At 48.5% G+C, this 21,944-nt stretch overlaps 1 protein-coding gene across 1 annotated transcript in view; it reads right to left on the bottom strand.

Moving 5' to 3' along the window:
* RASSF7 (Ras association domain family member 7) overlaps positions 1-16,165 on the bottom strand; it is a 34,094-nt gene extending 17,929 nt beyond the window's left edge. Inside the window, exon 1 of the mRNA XM_058026611.1 lies at positions 15,924-16,165. The gene's annotated coding sequence lies outside the window, so the exon portion shown is untranslated. The remainder of the gene's footprint in view (positions 1-15,923) is intronic.
* Between the last annotated feature and the right edge of the window lie 5,779 nt (positions 16,166-21,944).

The following is a 21,944-nucleotide window of genomic DNA, read 5'->3' as shown; positions in this document are numbered from 1 at the left end:
TAAAAGTATTGAATTCTCATTTTATTTAGAAAAGTTATTAATTTATATTTAAAAATCTGAAAACATTATCATGTTTTTTAAAAGAACACTTAAAATCTCCTTTCCTAAAAAGAAACCAAGCAAAACCACCCTGTACTTCCCTATCCCTGACTCCTGGCTCCGTGGGGCTGTATGGGCGGGCTCATTCCCACCTGGAAGTGCTCAGCCTGTCTGCAGCAGGGCCCAGACCTCCACCTGCCCCAGCAGGTCTCTGGGTAGAGCAGAGAAAACAGCCCCTTTCCAGAGAGGAGAGCTTGCCCTGGTGCACGAGGAGGGTGCAGCCCTCGAGCCCCGTGCCCTTCAGCCGGCCGGGGGCTCAGAACGCCCTGAACCCACAGAGAGATGACAGCAGGGAGACAGGTTCAGCCGGTTTTGGAAGAAGCAGGTGTCTGCTGCCATGCTGGAGGCTTTGGAAACTTCTCACCTCCTCTCTCAGTCAGCTTTTCCCATTCTATGTCTCAAAAATCCCACCTGAAAGCTCCCCCCACCCTGCATGCCAATGTCCTTCCTCCATGGTCCCCCAAGCAATGGGGATGGCTGTGATGGCATCAGAATCCCATCCTCAAGGTCTCTACTGGTGCAGGTGCTCCAGCGAGACCTGAGGAGGTGAAGGTGCTCAGCAACCCCAGTGCCAGACACACGGTTACGTTTATATTTCTTTATCCAGAACATCTTGAGAAATGTCCCACTACTCACGAGAAAGGATAACCCACCCATTGGACCCTGGATCCCAAGGTGACTGCTCCAAAACAGATCTCAGGTTTACTGCTCCACCACAAAATGTGTGCCAATTTTAACCTATGGTCAGAAAAATCCCCATCTCATGCAGGCCTTATGATATCCTTATCTAGGATTTATGATATCTTTAACTACTCCCTTCTCCACATGGAAGCTACTGGGACTAGGAGGTGATGCAACACACAAGTCCATAGCTGTCACTCGGCAGCTTTAATTGGATTTTTAAATGAAGTTTTCTGTTGTTCTGACATATTCCTCATAATTAGGATCTCCTAAAATCAGATAGTACATCTGGTGCTCCGTAACACAGGCCATGCCCTGGAGACCTTACAGCACAGGAGGAACAAAGATCTATAAAAGAAAACAACAAAGGCTGTTCTCAGGAGATATGTATCTTATTTAATAGGTTGGACAGTCTTCTGAGATCCCAATCAGATACAAGCTGAGCAGAGGCTCATTTGCCACTAGCAGGGATGGTTGCCTTTCTTTTAAGAAAAGATTTTGAGTTTTAAATCTTTTACCTTAAGTAGGTTGTAAAAAGATTGGAAATCTCTTTTCACTTGTAAAATTATTACTGTGAAAAATAAATAAACTGACTCTGTCTCACTGTCTGCATGGTCCCTTGATTCCTCATCCTATGAAGAGTTCTCCACACCTTCCATCAATTAAGATGGATAAAAATCTCCAACATTTAGTTTCACACTGGTGAGTTTGCCAGACTGGCTCATGGACCATCTTCTCTGCCTCAGATTTATTCTTAAAGCTCCTGTGGTGCTGAGGCCATGTTCAGGGACTGACCTGGAATAGTGACTGAGCTGATTTCTGGTTTTGTGCCCACTGGTTCCATGCTGGGATTGCTACAGGTGTATCTTAGAGCTTGGAAAAGTCATGTCCTCATTGTACACTGAGCAGTCAGGCTGCTTTAGGGAGGAGAGCAATGCTGTCTCAGCACCCTGAGCAGTTGAATCATCACCAAGCAGGTCCTTTGGTCTCTCCAGCAGCAGATGAGATAGCAATCCTATCTGAGTTTCTCCAAAGGAGAAGATGCTGTCTCACTGCTCAGGAGCACAAGTGTCCTGGTTCTGAGGTGTCTTAAGATACAGAATATGTTTGCACAAAACCCCTTCCTGAGTACAAACCTACTGTGGGTGAGCAGCAGGTCACCAGCTATAGCCTCTCCTAGCAGAGCACATCTTCCCTGGGACAGCCCCCCGAGCCCAGCTGTGTTAGTCTGTGCTACAGTCTAGTGTGCTACAGTCAGTGTGGGGCATGAGGGAAAAGTGGGTATTTGAGGCACCTGAATCTGCAGAGCTGTTGGGTTTTGGCTTTTGGCACAAACCCAAAACCCTCTGAGCTGTGGTTGGGAGGGAAAAGAAGAGGAAAGTTTCTTTTCCAGGCCTATTTCTAAAAGGAAAGAGTGGGAAACCAGATTTTCAGAGGTGCCCCACATCCCCTGCTTCCCCCAGGATCTGGAGGTAGTAAGCATCATGGCTATCAAACCTTCCTGCCTGCTTTCCTCTCCTTCTCCCCTTGCCATGGACTCCTTGAGGCACACCTTGGGAGTGTGCCTCCAGATCCTGCAAGCCTCAGGAAATTTATCAGTCACTATCCTTTCCTGACACAGCTACAACATTTCATGTGCCTCAGAGAAATTACCCAGTGCAGCTATTGCCTGGCTGAGCACACAGAAGGGCACATTTTCCCCAGAACATAAGCTTCCCTCTCAAATAAAGACAATTGCCCCCAAAATCCCAGCATTTCCAGGAAAGCCCTGGCACCAGAAGAGAAAAGTGGCCAATACCAGAGGGCATGTTGACTTTCTCTTCCAGCAGACACCCCCCACTTCAAAAGCTGTAATCCAAGGCTAGAAATGAGGACCTCTCTCTCTCTCTCTCAACAATATGCATAAATAACACATATAATTACATCTATAAAAATATTTATATATATATGTATATATATACACACAAGAGTGCTGCCTTCTGTTGCTCAACCTACATTGTAGCAGTGTTACAAAGTGCCCATTGACCCTTGCAGTACTTTTAGGGCTTTTGGAATGTTTGGAGGGTATTAAATTTTTCCAGGTTTCTTTGGAAGATTTTGAACTCACCATATATTTTCTGGCAAGGGTTTTTTTTTTTGTAACCATACACAGTTTTAGTGAGAGACAGAAGATGCTGCCTCAAGTGTAACAAAAGGGCTTCTCTGGAAGAATATTTTCCTCTGTTTCTAGGACAACAAGAGACATAAGAAAGAAAAGATCCTGCAGCATCACAGGAAAGCCAAATTGGGGCTTGGCACTGCAGAGCCCTGCAGCTGACTGCCAGGGTACTACAGACTGTATCCCCTCGTTTCCACCCACAACCCTGCCTGGGCCTGGGCTTGCACAGAGGAGAGACCTTGGTCTGGTGGGTAGATGAGCTGTTGTCTTTCAAGGGCAGACCTTCTGGCCTCTGAAAGGGGATTTATGTCCTGCCCTCCTGCTTTATTCAGTATTCCTTCTGCTTCTGCAGCAAAAGGAAAAGCTGCTGGGCACTTGGTCTCCTATGGCTGCAAGGAATGAGGATGCTCAGGAGCAGCCTGCAGGATTGCAGTCCAGATCAATAAACCTTTTGGCTACACTGGTCTGGGCTCTTTGGATTGCCCTGTGTAGGCACACAGCCCTTTCCCAAAAGCCCTGACAGCCACTGCAAGGTCTGCACATGCCTCTCTGCTTTCCACACCTCTGGTGGTGGGAGCTGTGAAGGGAGACCTGCAAAGGGTCTCATGACAAGTGGTGCCCAGCACACTCACAGTACAAGATGAATATAAAACCCAGGATAGAGTCAGAGCCAAAAATTCCAGGTCTCTACATCCTCCAGAAGTCTGCATTGCCTGGTCTTTGCTAGAATGGCTCTTGCAAAAGGTCCAGAAATGCAAAATCTACCTTCAAAGTGGAAGCGAATAACTCACGGTGAGGAGGAGGGCTCTTACATATCCCTTTTGCAATAAAAAGTAGGGAAAAAAGTGACCTCCTATTTAGGTTGGAGCTCCTGCATTCCCATTCAGCAACCCCAGAGGAGAGCACGGCTAGATCATTACAGCTTCATTGCCATTCCCCACTTCAAACAGTGAGTTGAGCTGTGTGGCATTGGGAGCAAGGGAGGAAAAAACAGCTGAAACAATGGTGGATGGAAGTGAGAGAGAAAATGGATGGGAGAAACAGAAAGGGGAAAAGGCAACAGTATCAGGAGAAGAAAAGACGCCCAGGGCACATCCTGCAAGGTTTTGTTTCCCGTCCAGGTGCCGGGCAGAAGACCTGCTTTTCACCTAGGAAATAGCCTCATTAATTATGGCTGTTGAGTATGGGAATGCAGCAGCTCTTTGCCATTCTGCTGCTCGGGTAGCCTGTGACCCGAGCCGTTCAGGTTTCCCAAGCATTTAGCAGTGTGGTCATGCTAATTTAGTTCGGTTTTTCAAAGGCTTGTGGGGAAAAGTCCTCTTCTTCCCAGAGGCATTGAAAGTTTTGACCTCCTGACCCTCCCTTTTACTAGGAGGTTCAAAAGCAGCATTGCAGCTGTTAAAGTTTTTCTTCATGCCTCAGTGATTCTCTGATGGGGGACCAAGCTGGTGTTTATCTAGGCTTGACCTCTCTTCTTTGAGCCCGGAGATGTCTCTTTCGTTCAGTGCCACAGGCAGGGCAATGCTGGAAACCTCCCTGCCTTGCCATTCACTCCCTCTCTGCTGCAAACCCACCAGTGCCCATTACTAATCCATCCCCCACCAGGAGCTGGGGTTCCCGGCACTGATCCCATTTGTCCATCACATTGCAGATTCATTTACATTTAATCCACCATGACTTGTCCATGAAACACAACCCTCCTCCTGCTCTGATGCTGGAACCCATTTGGCTTCCAAAAGTCAACTGCTGCTTTCAGGGGAAGAAAAAAATCCCCCTTCCCAACAGGCTTGCCTGGCATGGACCTTTGGTGTCTCTTCCTTCTCTCCACTGCCAAGGCTCATTATTTGCAGGGGACATCCTCCCCTTAATTTACATCTTTGTCACCACGTCTAGGGTGACAGGCTCCTCAAGGGCCAAGATCCATCAAGGCATTTGAGCACAGGTTTAACGTCAAGCATCTTGTTTCAGGACATTGCTCACTTCCCTCAGCTGAGACGTTGGAGAGAGATGGCCTGGATTTGTAACTGTTGTGTCCTGGATATTTACTCACAGCAGCCCTGGACACCAGGACAGGGTGGCTTCTGCTTTAGCACAGGTCTCACCAGCTCACCTCAGTGCTGAAGCATTAGGTTAGGATGCAAAATGTGGTGAGAGGAGGCAGGAGAAGAAACGTCTCTGAACTTCTAGTCCCTGGAGCTGTGGGATTAACCACATTCACACCGACAGATTAGGGTCATTAACGTAGTCATTAAAAAAAGGGAGAGTCCTACTGTGAATAATGGCAGGTGCTTCACACACTGGCAGGTGCCGGGTCCCTGTGGTGGAGGCTTGAAGGTGATGAGATAGTGATGAGTGTGAGACATCTCCAAGGCAAGAGCAACACTCACCCTTTTTACACCTCTCCTGCCATCTGAAAATGGTGGCAGGCACGGAACGTGCATGGATGAAGGACTGAACTACCCTGGATCATGCCCCCAGTGCCCACGTGTCAGAGCACTCTGCTGAAAGGTGCTTCTGGTCAAAACTGGCATAAGGGCTTGTGCTCTGGGCTCCTGCACCCCTGCTCAGTTATTATCTCTTTGGGTGAGCTCAGCTTCTTGAGCTGCAAAATTGAGATAATGTTTACTTTGCTTCCAGGGGTGTGGAGGAATAATTAATTAATGTTTATGAAATGCTTTCAGATCCCTGAACAAGAGGAGTGAGATAAGCAGAAAGGGTTCATGAGGTAGGTGGGAAGCGTTACGATGAATTATTGCGATTCAAAGGTAAATTACTGTTATTGCTGCCTAATAACCAGACACAGCCATTAGCCTCTGACAATCTGATTTCTAACTCTGTTAGCTCCTTTTCCCCTCCTTCTTCCCAATAAAAAAAGTGTTTTCATCTTTGCTAGTCCCACCCAGTTCAAGTTGACTATAATAACCTGATAAACCATGTGAGGCTGACCCTGGTGCTTGTGGATGAGACCTGAAGCAGGACAACTCTCACCACTGCCATGAGTTTCTCACCTCTGATAGCATCTGGGGGAGGCAGACCACTCTTCCTTTGCAATGGGAAGCATCCCCAGACCAGTCTCCCATCCAGCTTCAAGCAGCAAACTTGCTGTGTGAGCTCCAAAGCTTGTGGCAGGTGAGGAGGTGAGGGTGATGTGATCCCACCACTCACAGTTACCACCCCTCAGGTGAGCTGGAAGTGTCCTTGTGCATGCCTCCAGCCCAGCCTTTGCTTAGAAAGGCTGCAATCCCGGGAAGGGCCTTGCACTGGCGATGGGTAGGGGGCACAGTGACATGGTGGGCAGGCACACAGGAGCTCGGAACTGCTCTAAGCTGAGCTGCAAACAGTCCTTAGGCACTTTGGCCATCTTTGCCTGGAAACCAAAGCAAACCTGACCTGTTTTAAAGCAGTGTGAGTAATGTGAATCCCGGGCTGGTGTGAGCAGGTTTTTCTGGTTCTTGCTCCAGCTATTCCCCCTCCTTCCCTGCCTGGGCTCCCAGTTTCGAGCTGGGAGGGCACCTGAGCCTGGCACAGCTTCCACCCTTTAGGACACCTTTTCCTGCTCTCTACCTGTGCCATTCCCATTGCCCCTAATTGCTTTCCCAGCACCATGCCTCAGAAGCCACCTGCCAGGTTGTGCTCTCAGAATCCCCCATTACACAGCCAGCCCCACATTTCAGCCTCACAGCCCCCTCGCAGCAGCAGCACTGTAGGTTCTCTCCCACGCCTCGCTTTGCTGGTGCCAGGTGTCAGAGTAGAGCACAATCTTGCACCAGCTCTGTGCTTTGCTGGTACCCAAGTGGAGATCTTGGGCAGAAATAAGGAGAGTCCCAAGCCTGGATTGCTTTTGGTACGGACTTGAACATCCAAGACCATATCTACACATAAGCTCGTAAAGTACAAGCAAGCTTTCTCGTTTCTAATTGTCCTTTTAGACTCAAAACCTTTCTTTAAATTTTTTTTTTCCCTGCCAGGAAGACCAGTGTTATATATGAAAACCCCAGTTTAGTAAGACAATTACCCCTGAGCTGGAACCTAACACTGAAGATTTAACCCCCTACCGGATTTAAGCCTGAGTTTCAGCTCTGTTGAGTCAGAGGTCTTTGGAGAACAGGATTGAAGGCCTAAAATTATTCCAGTGCCTTGGTGCCTCCCTGGAAATCCCAGTCTGGTGGGAAAGCAGCTGTCTCTTTTAAAAGTACAATAAAGTTAACAATAGTTATCCTTAGTTGACCAAGCCCTAACTGGGTTCTATATGCACCTGAAACATACAAATAGTACCTAAACAAAGAAGAACAGAGATTTGTTTGTTTGTTTTTATCTTTGACAAAATTTTGCAGTCTTTATTTTAATTTTAAAGATAAATTGCTATCATCTTCAAGGGACTGATTTCTTATTAGCTATTGATTTTACATGAATATGGTATTTGTCAGGATATTTATCTGCTCTCCATGTCCAGAGTAGGATAGGCAACGTCAACTGGAATTCGTTTGGGGAGATAAATTGAAAATAGATTTTATAACCTACTCTGCTAAGAATAAATAGTGCCCAATACTCTACAAAGTATCACTTGACTCAGGTTTTCCTAGTAACTACATAAATCATGCAAAGTCGCTTTTCCATTTGTATGTTAGTGGCATGCCTGAAACAGAAATATCATCCAACCGATGCACATTCAGCATGTATCTTCCTTTCTATTGGAAAGTCAGTAAATTGGCTTTTGCTTCCATAATGCTGAGCTCTTGGCAATTTTTGAGCATAGCCGTACTCAGCACACAGCAGGCAGCTCTAATAACAGGCGACCTAAGCAAAAAGGAGGATTTAGACTGCCCTTGCTCCCTGAGATCTTCCACCTCTTAATAGTCAATATTTGCCTTCAGGCTGTGGGTTACTTAAAGAAGCCAGGCCAGCCCTGTACCAGCGAGGCTTTGCAAAGGGCTGCTCATCTCCTGCAGCGTCTGTGAGCCAGCACTGCCCAAAACACACGCAGCAGCCCCGAGGGGGACATGTCACAGCACATGTAGTTGCCTCCAAACAGCACTCTGGCAAGTCCTGTTTTCCTACCAAGCATCCCCCTTTCCCCCCCAGGCATGGGAAATATGCCTGGCTGCCATTCAGAGTGGGAAACAACTGAAAAGCCAGAAACTTTAGACGGGATGAAGCCTGGATTGTGTCGCCCTCAACAAGTGGGAGTTTTAGAAAACACCACCTTTGTGAAACCAGAGAGAGAAAACAACACAGAGCCTGGCATGGGCAATGAAATATGTATGTACCTAGGACCTCATCCAGCCCTCTCCCGCCACTGCACCTCTCAGCTTTGCATTCAAGGGGCACTGGATCTCATCCAAAAACGATGCACGGGAACAAATGTAGCCCTGGCAACCCCACCGAGGGCAGGGAGGAACAAAGAGGACCCCCGGGCTGAATTTGTTTCTATTTTTAATCCTTATCTTTACCCATCACCCCCATGCATGGAAAGAGGCTTCTCAGCTGTATAGATTTGCATTGCTATGGGAGTTTGAAGTGATAAAACATTTGGCCTGCCTATTCAGAAGCAATTAGTGATTCAAAGCAGCCTGAGACATCTTAAAGGGGCCTGGTTTTCCAAGAGACAGGTGCTCTGAGCTGACTTCAGGGGAAAACAAAGTTTTTAGACAAAAAGAAGTCACTGTCTGCTTGAAAATGCAATTCCTTCAAGACTGAGTAATGAAAAAAAAATATTGCACTGAAAATTCCAGATTAGGCTGGTAAAATCTGGGAGGAGGTGGGGAGATGGGCCTGATTTACAGTGCTGGTAGAAGTAATGTTTATGTATCCGTTGAACACATATAGTTTATAATTTTATGTTACAGGTTTCCCCTCCACCGCCATGACTAATACAGGCAGAGCCATCCCCCACTAAGGCTGCCATCCCAGAATCCCTGTCCCAACAGCATCAAGATAGAATTTCTCACTCACATCTCCTACCAAGAGAGTAGGTTTTTTTTTAAGCATTGCTGCCCTTAGACCTTTACATCCAGCTCGGCAAAAGGGCAGCTTACCAGCCTTTGATCTGACTGCAGTGACTACCACATCCTGCCACTGTTGCAGGGTAAACTGAGGAAAGGAATGACACCTGCAGCACAGCCCATGCTGTTACAGGCTCTGGCAGGATGAGAAGCCCTGGAAAGGCAGCATGGGGATGACCAGCTCTCGAGGTCCCTGGGACAAGCTGGGAAAACCCATGCTAAGGGTAAGATTGCCCATGCAGAGACATCAGGGCAGGACAAGTTGGTATACAAATGTCCAAAGCAGAGAAGAAAGCATTCACTCTCCCCCTGAAGGAGTTGTCCTGTGGTGCCTTCCCCATGCAGCTCTTTTTCTCCCTTTATCACCAGGAGACAGAGTTTCCTGCAACAGGCAACTGAGAGCAAATTGAGGGTTTTGCTTTGTGCTGTGGAGGCTCCAGCTTCTCTCTATCCCCATGCTATCGAGTTATGCTGACACAACCACTGAATTGCTGGGTTCAGGAGAGAAGGGAGGAGGAAGAGATCGCTAACTTCCATCCGGAGGCATCTTCTCCTCCCCACTGTACTGTGTACAGCACCTGGACTCCCTGCAAAACCACCCCAGTCAGCCAAAATCGTTCCCACTACACGTGCCACGTTGCCCGGGGGCTGCTGCTGGGGCTTTGCCAGGCAGAGAACAGCACAAGGAGACTGCAGGAAAGGCTAGGGCTGAGTTAAATCTGAAAGGATTTCTTCCAGAGAGCACTTGCAAACTAACAGGCCAGGGGGCCACAGCTGGCAGAAGATGCATTTTAAACTGCTTTTTAATCTGAGAGCAGATATATCCATCACCATCTCTAACATCTGTCTGGCAAGCTGCATGGGTGGGGGCAATGATCTCCCAGGCTGTTACATGCAGACTAACTAAGGGAGAGGCCAGGCAGCAGATACATTCAGCAGCCCTCAGAGGCTTCCAAGGCAAAGCACTGGCGGTAAGCAGGTGCTGCTCAGCCCCAGCAAGCCATGGAGGAGCACCCAGGTGGTGCAGATATGTCCCCTTTCCCATAGCACTGCAGGAATCAAATGCTCTTTGGGGAAAAAAAATACCCTCCCCTACATGCAGCTCTGCAGGGCTTAGAGAGCATCTTGGTGACTCAGCTCCAGGGCTGGCTTGGTGGGGTTCAACACGAGTCTCCTGCTGAAATCAGGGCTTGCAGCACACACTCACACACATACAGGGACATCTCAACCCCAGCAGCTTTCAGGCTGGAGAGCAGTAATAAAAGGAGAGACAAAAAATACCTTTTCCTACTTCCCAGTCAGGAAACAAAACTCCCAGATGCAACTTAAATGTAAAATAAACAGCATGCAGATATCAACCTGCATCTTCAGGCACTTATATGTCCTCATGCAACTGATCCCAGCTGGAGTTTTTGCCCAAGCTACAAAGCATCAAAGGCATGGGCTTGAGTTGCAATCACTTTTCCTGTTCCCAGGCTGTTAAACCTGCACTTCCCTGATCATGAAGAAATCACTTGGCCAAAACAAGAGGTCAGACCTGCAAAGCTATTCCAGGTGCTCTTCAGAGCATGCTACACCTGCAAGACTAACCTAGATTTAGGGAAAGATCATAAGCACAAGTGAAATGCAAAAAGCAGCAGTAAGGAGGGAACCACAGGGCCTCTTGTGGAAGAGGCCCAAGACACCTGTCTGGGGCCAAGCCTGGAAGGTCTATCAGCCCTCATGGCATCTGCTGTGTCTTATCCACACAAACAGCTACTGTTGAGGAGACATCTCACTTTTCTTAGCACATATATATGCACCATCAGGTTTGAACTCCCACTGTTGCAAAGACATGCTAGAGATGTGACCCTGAAATGCTGGAAAGGTTCAGAAAGCAAAATGCACTCACAATTTACTTATTAAATCTTAAACGTTGGGGCTGTGCTGCTTCTTGAGTTGGCAAAGCGTGTGGGACAAAGAGGCTACTAAAATGCCAGAGGTTATCCCCCTGAATCAGGTGTCAGAGAGGACAATGGCAGCTACAGGAAGGACTTTCCTGGATCCCATAGGACCCTCAAGGCCATATAGCAACCACCGGGAAAAATGCACCAGGCAAGAAAGAGGAGGTACAGCAGGACCAGTAGGTCAGAGGTGGTCCTGAAGGCCATGTCCAACCCACTGCTGGTACCACCACTTATCCCCTTCCTGCCAAAGGAAATTTCCACCCACCCTGGTTCACTCGTGTGACAAGTTTTTCCTCCCCTACCTCTGCTCAGGTGCGACTTTATCAGCTGTTTTTCAGCCAAGAGGATGCTTCACACCAAAGGGATCCCGAGACAAGCCTTGTAATTAGGACATGGGTGCCACCCACCAGTTAACCCCTCCTCCTTCCTCATTTAGCCTGGGAAGCATAAAGCTGGGTTTGTTTATATTGCCCATACAACTTAGCATTTGTGCATTCTGCTTTCTGTCTTCAGAGCACTTCAGCAGGTGTTTTGCAAGCTTCTTCCCAACTCCCATATGACAAAGGATTTGGACAGGGGTTGGAAGGAGATCAGGGAAAAGGAAAGCTAAACAATTTGCCCCAGAGCAATAAGAGCTGGGAGTAGATCCAGGATCAACACTCAACAGTTCCTGCCTCTGAATCTCATGCTCTAATCTTTGCTGGTACCTCACTACCTTCATGTTCAAAGCTGGTATTGTGGAGCCTTGTGCTCCTCTTGGTACCAGAGAGCAAGTTTCCTTTAGGTCACACCCACTGGACTGAGTGGTCCTGCACCAGCAATTAAACAATGTAATTTCAAACATCTGGCAGTGGTTTGTAAACTCATGATCAGCTCATGTTTCCCTTAAGAGCACCACATGTAAGAGAAGGAAAGGATTCCACCATTCACCCCAGCTGTGTATTGGGCTGGTTAAAGCAGGCAGTGGTGGACTGACAGCCTGCACTCCCCTCTTCTTTGTGCCTGCACTGCTCTTGGTGCAGAGAGTAGGACTTGATCAAGGACTGTCCAGCTCTAGAAAATCCCCAGGAGAGAAAATGTTTGATTTTTTTTTCCTGCCAGACCAATGCCTCTGCATCAAGCAGCTGGAGAAATGTGTGGGCCAACAAAGAAGAAGGTGGAGCAGCGAGTGCTTGGATCAGGCTGCTGAATGAAAACAGCTTAAACTCCTTTTCCCATTGCTAGCCATAACAGTGGAGTAGCTCCAGGAATGTCAATGGAGCTTCAGCAGTCTGGAGCAGCACTATCATTTCTATCATCCTGTACCTGGATATATCTGGTCCAATTGCCCAAAATTCTTGATATATTGACAACCCTGCCACAGCTTTATTGAAGGCACTTCTGACTCACTTAGTCCCTTAAATCATTGCTGGACCAAGAGCAGCCCCTCTCCTGGGAGATTCTGGGTCCACAAACTACTTATTTTCTCCCAATCAGTGGAACAGTCTTGTAATGGAGTTTGTTTTGCTGCTTTTGCTGCAATCTTTCATTCTTGCTACAGAGGGAGAGGAAAGCTCATTAACACAGAGAGAAGAGACACACTCCCCATCTTTGTCTTTTAATCATGAGGCAAAATCAAAAGGTTCTAGCAGATAAAGAGCTACCTAACCAGAGTTTTCTTGGTCCCAGACCCACCAAGAAGCACCTCTCTGGGGTGAGGTGAGAGCACCACTCTCAGACCCTTTGCTTTATCAATCCCTTTGCCTCTGCCTGAACCTGTCATTTGCTCTATTCTTGTCATTGTGTGTCAAGGCTCTGCCCCTTGCTTTGCTTCAACCCTCCCAGATCTAAAATAGACGTGAGGCATACAGCATCTTTCCCAAAGCCCTCCAGGACCTGCTGATGAAGACTCAAGAAGCATTAGAGGACTCCAGTGTCACCATTGCTTTGGGGATTACTCCTTTCTGGGGTAGGAGAGGCTGGCAATTACAGGGATCAAATCTCCAGCCCTCTGTTTCATGAGAAGGGAGGGCAAAGCAATTTTGGCTTCTCCACTGCTGGGTATGCAGGACAAACAAACAAAGTGCCAAGGCTGGAGACTGCAGCGGTTGGGGAGCCTGAAGCAGCACTGCAGACAGCCTCAAACTGTGGGGCCAGGTGAGGACTACCAAATCCACATACATGCAGGCTGAGTAATGTCCTGAGGAGCCCAAACGTACATGGAAATGGCTGGGACTTGAGAAATCTTGCCCAAGGGCCAACGGGGCTCTAGCGAGTGACCACACCAACTTATGTAGATCCCACATTCATTAAAAGTAAAATTACTGTCTCCCTTTAATAACATTATTAATGATGTCTGCTGTCCTAGGAACCAGAATTGCTTGGACCTCACATCTATGGAGGAAATCTGAGCTTATGCTGAAGCCTTCTGGTGAGTGAGCTTTGCCAGGGTCCCTCTGTCACCAGGCCTCTCTGGTGTTTAACTGAGGTTTGGTCTATGCCAGGCCTTCCCAGGGTCAGTCAGTGAGTATGTCTGTCTTTCCTTCCTTCAAAACCCATTTTCACAACACTTGATGGTGTCCTCAGGCAGAGCATCTCTACTTCTCAACAGTGTTTAAATGGTATGAAGAGAAGGAAGGGGAACAGACTTGACAGGCACACAAGTCCTGTCTTTTCTTTAAGATGGCAACAGGAAAGAAAACAGACCAAGCATTATTTTTCTTGGTGAGGAGAAGGGATAATTTCCTGTTCATGATTCATCGCTGTCATGTGGAGACAATGACAGTCCTTCATCCTCCTCACAGCTTTGTCTTTAAAACACCGCTCATGCCAGCACACCTCTCCAGGTAAGGTGCAATTACCTGGGAGTTCACTGGCTCATCACTAGCAATTATCCAACTGCCCTGTGTCCCATCAAGCCACCCTAATCACTACAGCCCTAAAACTCATAGCTCCTACAGTAAATACCATCATTAAACCTCTGGGAGTGAATTTACTATCAGTCATGGAGTGATTGCTTGCTGGGGTCACTGCAAACATGCAAACTGAACAGAAGGATTGTTATAAAATACAATCCCACTCAAATAAAAGTAGACGCTATTAGCAAGCAACAGGCACTATTTATTCCATAAAATACCAGGAAAGATGAGTTATTTAATGACTGACATGTTATTTAATCAGGGAAAGTCCTGCCTCACTGGAGCTAATGTTCCCAGCTCATAAACTGCCTCAGCTCAATTGGTGGGGAGATACAAAGTGAGCTGAATTTGTTCCTGTTTATGGCCTGCAAGGTGTGGGTATGTTTTCCCCTCTCTTGGGTTTCAGACTGACATTACTGTTCATGGGTTTAATAAAGCCTGAAGAATGTACTGGCCTTAACCCTTCAGAGAAACAAGTCTTATTTGAACTAATTGGAGCAGGGAGAGCTGTTGGTTCAAGTAGGAACATCATCCAGTCCCAAGCTGCTCAATTTAAAAACATGATTGTCAAAAACAAAAATTAAAATACCCTGTTTAATTCACCTTTAGTGAATTTTCATGTTTATTTGTTTTCAGGTTCATCTAGGTCAAACCTCTTCTTACAACATGAGACAGGCGTTTTTTCTTAGCTTTCATTTAGATACAAAAAGCATCACTGATTCTCACAGATCTAGTAACTGAGTTTTCTAGGCAGAGCCTCTACTGCTGTAAGCCCACCACTCCAAGATTGTAAACTTTGGCAACATTTCAGTATGCAGGATAATTTTTTTAAAAAACTGACAACTTGTGCTTCATATTCCCATTTAAAGAGAGAAAAATGATGTATGTAACAGGCATGACCCTTTCCCTCTCTCTAGTCCCCCCACAGCCCTGGGACAAGCTGACTGTGCTAATCTCACCCCTCCAGGTCATCAGTGCGAATCCAGGTCAGCAATAACATGCTGCCAGCACAACACTCCCTGCTCATTTTGTGATGTCCCTCTGCCTTTCCCTGCCACTGGCATGCTGAGGGACTGCTCTCCTACTATGAGCATGATACTAGGAGGGACCTCCAAGTCTCATCATGCCTTTGGGTCTGTGGGAAAGAATTGTTCAGGCAGGTCTCAGCCCTATGCTCTAACAAATAACACAAGCTGTGCTCCAGAAGGCCTTGGTGTTGGTATCCCTCTTCATGCCCCATTTGCAGCAGCAAGACCTGAGTCGTGGCGCTGCTTTTCAACGTGTGCCACTGAATCCATGCAGGACACCAGCCCTTCCACAAGCTCACCCCCTGCCACGGAGCCAGGAAGCTCCTCTGGGATGGCTGTTACCCTGTGGAGGAGGTTTCTCAACTGGGACAGCTTGGATGTGCCCTGTCATTAAAGGCTGGCACATCTTTTCACAGATATGTCTTTGCTGGTTTTGACAGGTGCAAAATGGGCTGTGCTGAGTGCTGCCTCCCCGTGCCGGCAAACCTCTTACCCCAGCCAGCTCCTCACATCTCTGCTCGCATCTTCCAGGCTCAGGGAAAAGCCTTTTCTTTACAGCATGCCCCTGCACACGGCTGAGCCCTGAGGCGCCCTTCCCTCCTCACCCCCAAGCTCCAGAGGGACGGGCTGCAGGAGGGTTACGCTGAGGCAAGAGCAGAGCAGCTCTCTATCAGCGGGAAAAGCTGCTTCATTTCAATGTAAAGCCATCTTCTTCTAGCACATCTCAGAGCCCCGAGTGCCCTGCAGGGCTTTGTGAGTTTGACTAATCAGGAGAACCCAAAACTAGCCCAAATTACTCGTTCCTCTTGGGGCAGGAGAGCTGACCACACAACTGTGGGAAGGCGCTTTGATTCCCCGGTCCCTGCGCAGCTTTTCCCCAGGCATCCCTCTCCCAAACCCCACTGCACGGTCACTTTCAATGCCCCAAACCCCGGTGATTTCCCCATCCCTTCTCCCCGGTGCACCAGCTCCGCTGCCGTGTCTGTGCGGAGCGCAGGTGCCGCTCGCTGACCGTGCCGAGTCCCTGCCGGCGGCCCCCGACACCCCCGGCGTGGAACTGCTCCCGGCTCGGGGCTCGGGGCTGGGGCACGGCCCGAGGGCGCCCAGGGTACCTGCAGGAGGGCCGGGCCCTGCGCGCTGCTCCTCGCCGCGATGCCCGTCGCTGCCCAGCGCCCGCCGTGCTCCCGGAGCCGAGCGGGGACGGGAAAGTCTGGCTCCTCTGCTTCTCGTTGCCAGGACACCTTGGCGTTCAAACCTGAGCTGGGACCAATCAGCCCCGGGGCTGGGGAGCACCAGCCCCACGTCATCCACTGCTGGCGTTGATTTGAGCGAAAAAGCGTGACAGCGGTCACAGAGCCCGTGGGGAGCTGCCTTTGTGCGAGTGGGCTCTGCCCCCACCCCTGCCGCTCACTGGAAGCCTCTTCTGTCGGGCTGCGGAAAACAAAAGGGACGTGGGGAAAGGAAGGGAAAAGAGCACTTCTCTCCAACTGCAGAACTGTGTTTACGAGCCTGGGTTCTTCAGCGTGTCCTCTTTCTCCGCGTCCCGGCCCCTATCCCGGTGGTCACTTTACCAGGGAGAGCCTCCCGGTGGTCACCTTGCCGGGAGCGGTGTCGCTTCCCCAGTACCGGCAGTGTGCTCCTTGTGCCCCGGTGCGGCCGCTGCCACCTGCCTGGCTCTGCCCCAGACGGTGCAGCGTGGGTGCGGGCCCGCAGACCCACGGCTCCAGGGATGCTTTCTGGCCTGGCTGCAGTCGCAGGGGCATTCTCTTCTCCCAGCCAGCCCCTGTAAGATGTTTTTTACAGAGCTCAGAACTGGAGCCTTAAGCCCCTCATGAGCACAGAGGACCCAGGTGCACAAGGCAAACAGTCCACCCTTTGTTAGGGAAACTTTCCTGTCTGACCATTCAGGAATCATTCTGGCCAAAGGGTCAGACAGGAAAGTTTCCTTAACACCCCAGTGCTGGCTTCTCTGCTCAAACACGTGCAGCTGCTGCCAAGGTGCACACCTGAGTGAAAGATGCAGCCATCACCTTGTTTCCTGCAGTGCCAGAGGTGAGAACTGGTGCATCTCGACTCCTCACAGACAGAGAGGGTTCTTCCCAACCTGCCAGGCTTTTTCCTAAGGTACAGGTGCCTGGGTAGATTCTGAAGAGAGATCTCCACATCACCTTGGTGGTGGTGTAGAGGGATAGATAACAGCAACCCAGGTATTCTGGCAGAACTTCTCCCCTTGAGCTCCCTAGACCCTCCAACCCAGGCATCTATGTGGATCTCCTTCCTGCTCAGGAAATAATAGTTGTAGGACAACATCCTTCACACCCAGACCACATGCTGAACCTCTGGGATAAGTGCACCTGGCTTCTGCTAACCCTGCCCCCTGTCATTTATTCACCCCAGAAGAAGACCACGGAGGTTTTGCCAGCTCACAAGAGAAGGTGACCTGAAGAGGGGTCTGAGCATGCTGGAGGGTGGAACCATAGGACCAGCACATGTGGTGCTGTGCCTGACTCACTTCCCCATTATACCATGTCCCAAACACCCACTTTACCCCATTAATTAGCCATGCTGATGAGGTACTATGCACCCCCGTGGCCAGCACTTGGGCTGGTTTCCTTGCCACCCCACGCCAGCAATTAACGAATCCAGGCTGGCTCCTCCCCCACTCTGCCCTGCAGGTGGATGTGGATGACCTGCAGCAGCCTTCTCCCAGTGACCCCACATCTTGCCAGTACAGCACCAGGCAGCCTGACTGCCTTCCCTCTCTTTGGGCTCAATATAGCTCCTGGTGAAGGAGGTATGATTTAATTAAGGACACTATTTCTGCAGAAGATGGTCTGTGTGAAGCTGTAAAGGTCTTGAACTCATTAATTTTCAGGACGTAACAGCAGCTAATTTGTGGTGACTATGGAGCAGACAAGCACACAGGAAGGTGTCTGTGTGGCTCTGAGGTTGCTCTGCTCATCCTCAGGACCAAGCCTCCAGCAGTGCTGGAGACCACGGTTACAGATGTCCCTTGTTTGGCTCACATACCAGATTTCTCCATTGACTTGATGGGGCAGGAGAAGGTGAATGACAATCACAGAAAGTGATGGGATGGATTCACCCCCTCATTAGCTCCATCACCCCAATTACAAAACTTGAGGAGCATGTCAGCTGTCAGGCAGAGCTGCAGCTCCACTGCCATACAGAGCAGGAGGGTGAAAACATTGACATTTCTGGCAGCCTTCCCAAAGGGAACAGACAAAATGGCAGGAGATCAGGTGCGTGTCAGTATGGAGCCCAGTGGATATGGAAGGACATCCCTATCAGTGCTGTCAGTGCTTTTAACAGCAGGTTCCAAGGGCTGAACAAGGCAGTAAGACCTGGCTGTCTGGGCACTGCCTCGGTGTAGCAACACCCATGACAAAGGCAAATAGCAGCCTTGGCCAGTAGTGGGGCTTGGGGATAAGGCTGTCAGAAATACTGAACTGGGGCTGTTACCAGCATTTCTCCCATGGAGAAAAAGCCATTTCTGAACTTGCATATGATTTAGAAGTGCTCTCCTTTATCCCCAACCCTTTCGGTCCACACCTGAGACAGGAATGAATTTCCAGCTCCCCAATTCACCATCTCTTATCTCAAGCTTTAACTCAGACAGTTAGGCCCCAGTAACCTGGGGAGGTTCTCAGTCAATGGAAAAATCCCACTTGAGAGTGGTTTCTCTCTCAGGCGACTGACTCAGCCCCTGGAGGTGCCATCTTCCTCCTCCTCTGCTGCAGCAGGAGCCAGGTATAGCCAGGCACAGCCAGTGCCTCGTGTTAGATGGGAGAGGAGTCCTGCCTCCAGGCACAATCAGAGGATGTGAGATACCAAAATACTCCAGAGGGCCTGGGCCTCGCTTCTTGGCTAGGAGCCACCCCTGACCAGCCCCACACATTTTGTCCAGGCATGGGCAGCACTAGTGGATTGTGTAAGAGAGCTGGAGGGGCTGGAAGAGGGCCCAGCAAATATTGATTCAATTCTTCATTCAATGCATGTTCGAGTGAAGCAATTCAGAACTGTTCCATCAATTCAGACTGGCATAATAACATTAGCCAAAAAACTCAGGAACTTGGTCCATCTTTCCTAGCAGATCTATTATTCTGAATCATTCCCTGAGGAACAACAATACAATTATTGTTGCCTGATACACCAAAGCCAAAAATCCTAAAAGTCTGAAAGCCAAAGGTTTTGTTTTCATTTTCCTCTGGAGAAGAATACCTATGGGAATGTGCCAAAGAATCAGTTCCTTGAACAAATAATATTATAAAAGAAAAGGAATAAAGTAAAATTTACTACATGTATCTGATAAGAACATTAAAAAATAATAATAATTTAAAAATAACACTTGCAAACCCCTTTTAGCACTTGGAGCAACCACAGCCAAGGAAAATGACAGGGCTAAGGAGCAATTTTGTGTTGGCACTGCCAGTGTGGGAACAGTGTGCAGGGAGGGAACTGTGATCCTCGCCTTTCCACAAGTACACTGCACCCTTAAAATAGACTTGACTTGAAGTTGTGTGTTTTCCACAGTCCAATAACACCTTCTACAAACCTCTGTCCATCTCTGCCCTCCCCTGCTCTCAAGTGATGCTTTTGGCTTGGACTATGTATTCCTTGGAGAAACTCCTCCAAGGTGGTATTCTCCCTCTTTCCTCATTTCCCCCAAAGGGTCCTCCTTTCCCATAAGATTTATTTTTCCACATGGCCAGTGGGAACTGAAATGAAGGTAAACACACATATTCATGCACGTCTCCATCTCTATATCTATCTGTCTCACAGGTAGGATGCAAACCCTGCTGAAAATAACAACTTTAACCATGGCAACGCACTCCAGCAACACAAACACAAAGGCACTGAGGTTGTAAAAAAGCTGAAAAAAAGAACAAAAGGAGGAGAGGGACTGGGTCCATTGAGGCCTGTTAAAGGCCAGGCAGCTGGATCTTGGTTGAGCAGCCAGTCAGCAGGGTTGGTATCTCTTCTCCCTATTTTTCCTCCCTTTGTATTTACATTTCCTTTTGTACTTAACATCTTGCTACATGGAAGTCTTATTCCTTTGCCTCTGCCCGCACTGGGCTTGACTGACCTGGAGGCGAGCTTCCTTCCTTGTGCTCCAAGCTGTTACAAAGAAATGTTACAAGTGAAGATCTTGGATCCCTGAAAAATCTCAGTGCTGCATTGCTGCATGGTCTGATGGAAAAACCAGACCCATGGTGAGATGCCATCGTCTCAGCTCCACCTTCCTCCTCTAAGAGAAGCTGCATGGCTCAAGCCATGAAACCAGCAGCCTCTTCTTGGGATATGGGGTACCCAAGCCCCCTGCATGGCAGATTCCATCACCATCTTGCTGTGCTCCAAGGACAGTTTGGATTGTACCTGCCAGCTGGAGAAACCAGAGCCCTGATTTACTCATGGGGAGGACAGAGACCATCGCTGGTATGGAGCACAGAGGTCCTTCCAGCTGCACAGAAAGCACCTGCAATGCAATCAGGGCACTCCTGGCACACTCCAAGCCTTCAGTGAAGACTCTGGCACTGGTATGAGAGGCTCTGCAGGGCCAAGGCCCTGTCCAGCATAGCTTGCAGGCCAAAGGAACAAAATTGATGGGAGGTAGAAGAAAGTGTATTTTGTGAACAGCCTTTTCCAAAGATGATGAAGAGGGGTGGAAGGGTTAAGTGACCCCAGTGCCAGAAGTGGTCACAGCCCCACTGCTGTTTCACCCTCTTGTAGCTGCTAACCCAGTTTAAGACACAGCCAGGAACACAGGACTGGCACCTGGATGGGTGGGAGGTGAATCTGGACAAAGCTGCAGACCTTTACTAGCCACAGCTGAAATGTTATAATTTTTGGATGATTTTGGCTCTGTGGTGACTTCAGACCTCCTTTTAAAGGGTGATGTGGGTTGTTTTGGTTATTCTTGGTTAAAACCCAGTGAGCCTTTGCAGTCTTCAGAGTGAAGGAGATGATGATGATGACACTGTGTACAGACAGTGACACTGGAGGTGGCATCCATGGCTTAGGAAAGCTGTTCCTGTGCAAATCAGGGAGAGGAGCACCTTCCAGGGTAACCGGTTAGCAAAGCTGGTGCCAAAGGGTTAAAGGGTTTTAGTGAAAGCACAGGAGAGACTAAATGGATCGGAGAGTAAAAATCCAATTAGGAGATCTAACAGGAAGAAGCCAAGCCCTGAAACAATAAAGATAATAGTTTTAGCTGCCAAAGAAAAGATTAGAGTGAGAGCAGATTTGTGGTGGGACCAGGAGGAAGGAAAAACTGTAGCAAAAACAACAACAACAACAAAAAAAAAACCAATAAAAAAAACAGAGTCGTTATTTCTCAAGACAGATTCACATGACAAACTCATTTACAGCTTCACCTACAGCAAAGCTCATCTCAGGACCCAAACTGTGCAGCTGGTTCTCACCTTTGCAATTGGCTGAATGCCTTCAAAGAAGTTTGAAGTTCCAATTTGAGTCCATCATGGTCTTATCCACATGAACAGGCTGGGAGTGAATTGACCACAGTGAGGTTTCATTGCTTATTATGCTTTTCTATGTTATCATGTACATACATTTTACCTGGGATGAAAGCAAAGGAAAGGAGCTGGACCAGCCCTGAAAATGTTCCCTTCAGGTCTCAGACAATGCCAGGCTCTCACCTACAGACCCTTACACACCATGGGTCTCTGCAGGACAGCCAAGCAGATTTCAAGCTGGGAGGATGGATTTGCAGTCAGGAGAGAGACCCAACACTCATAAAAACACCCAGACAACACCTCTACCCTTCCAGAAGAGAAAGAGTCTTGGATCAAAAAAACCCCAAGACGAACTCAGAGCTGGTTATGTGTGGTATGCACTGCCAATTACTTACGCAAACGGGATCACAGGAGCTGGCACAGTTTGTGGCCAAGAAACAGCAGCATCTGGAGAGAGCCAGGGCTGTGGGGCAGGCATGCCTGCCAAGCCACTGTGCTGACCTGTGCCCCAAAAGGCACCTCTTTGAAGCCTCAACTCCAAAATGTAATAGGGCAACACCAAGAAAGGGATGAAAGAGGATCAAAGGTCTGGAGGAGCCCTCCTGCAAGCAAAGACTTGTGCACACCAGGACTTCTCAGTCT

Source organism: Melospiza georgiana, chromosome 6 (assembly GCF_028018845.1).
Source record: "Melospiza georgiana isolate bMelGeo1 chromosome 6, bMelGeo1.pri, whole genome shotgun sequence".
NCBI classification, from domain to species: Eukaryota; Metazoa; Chordata; class Aves; order Passeriformes; family Passerellidae; genus Melospiza; species Melospiza georgiana.
The sequence above is the reverse complement of the archived record's forward strand: the minus strand, read 5'-3'. Positions and strand labels throughout refer to the sequence as shown.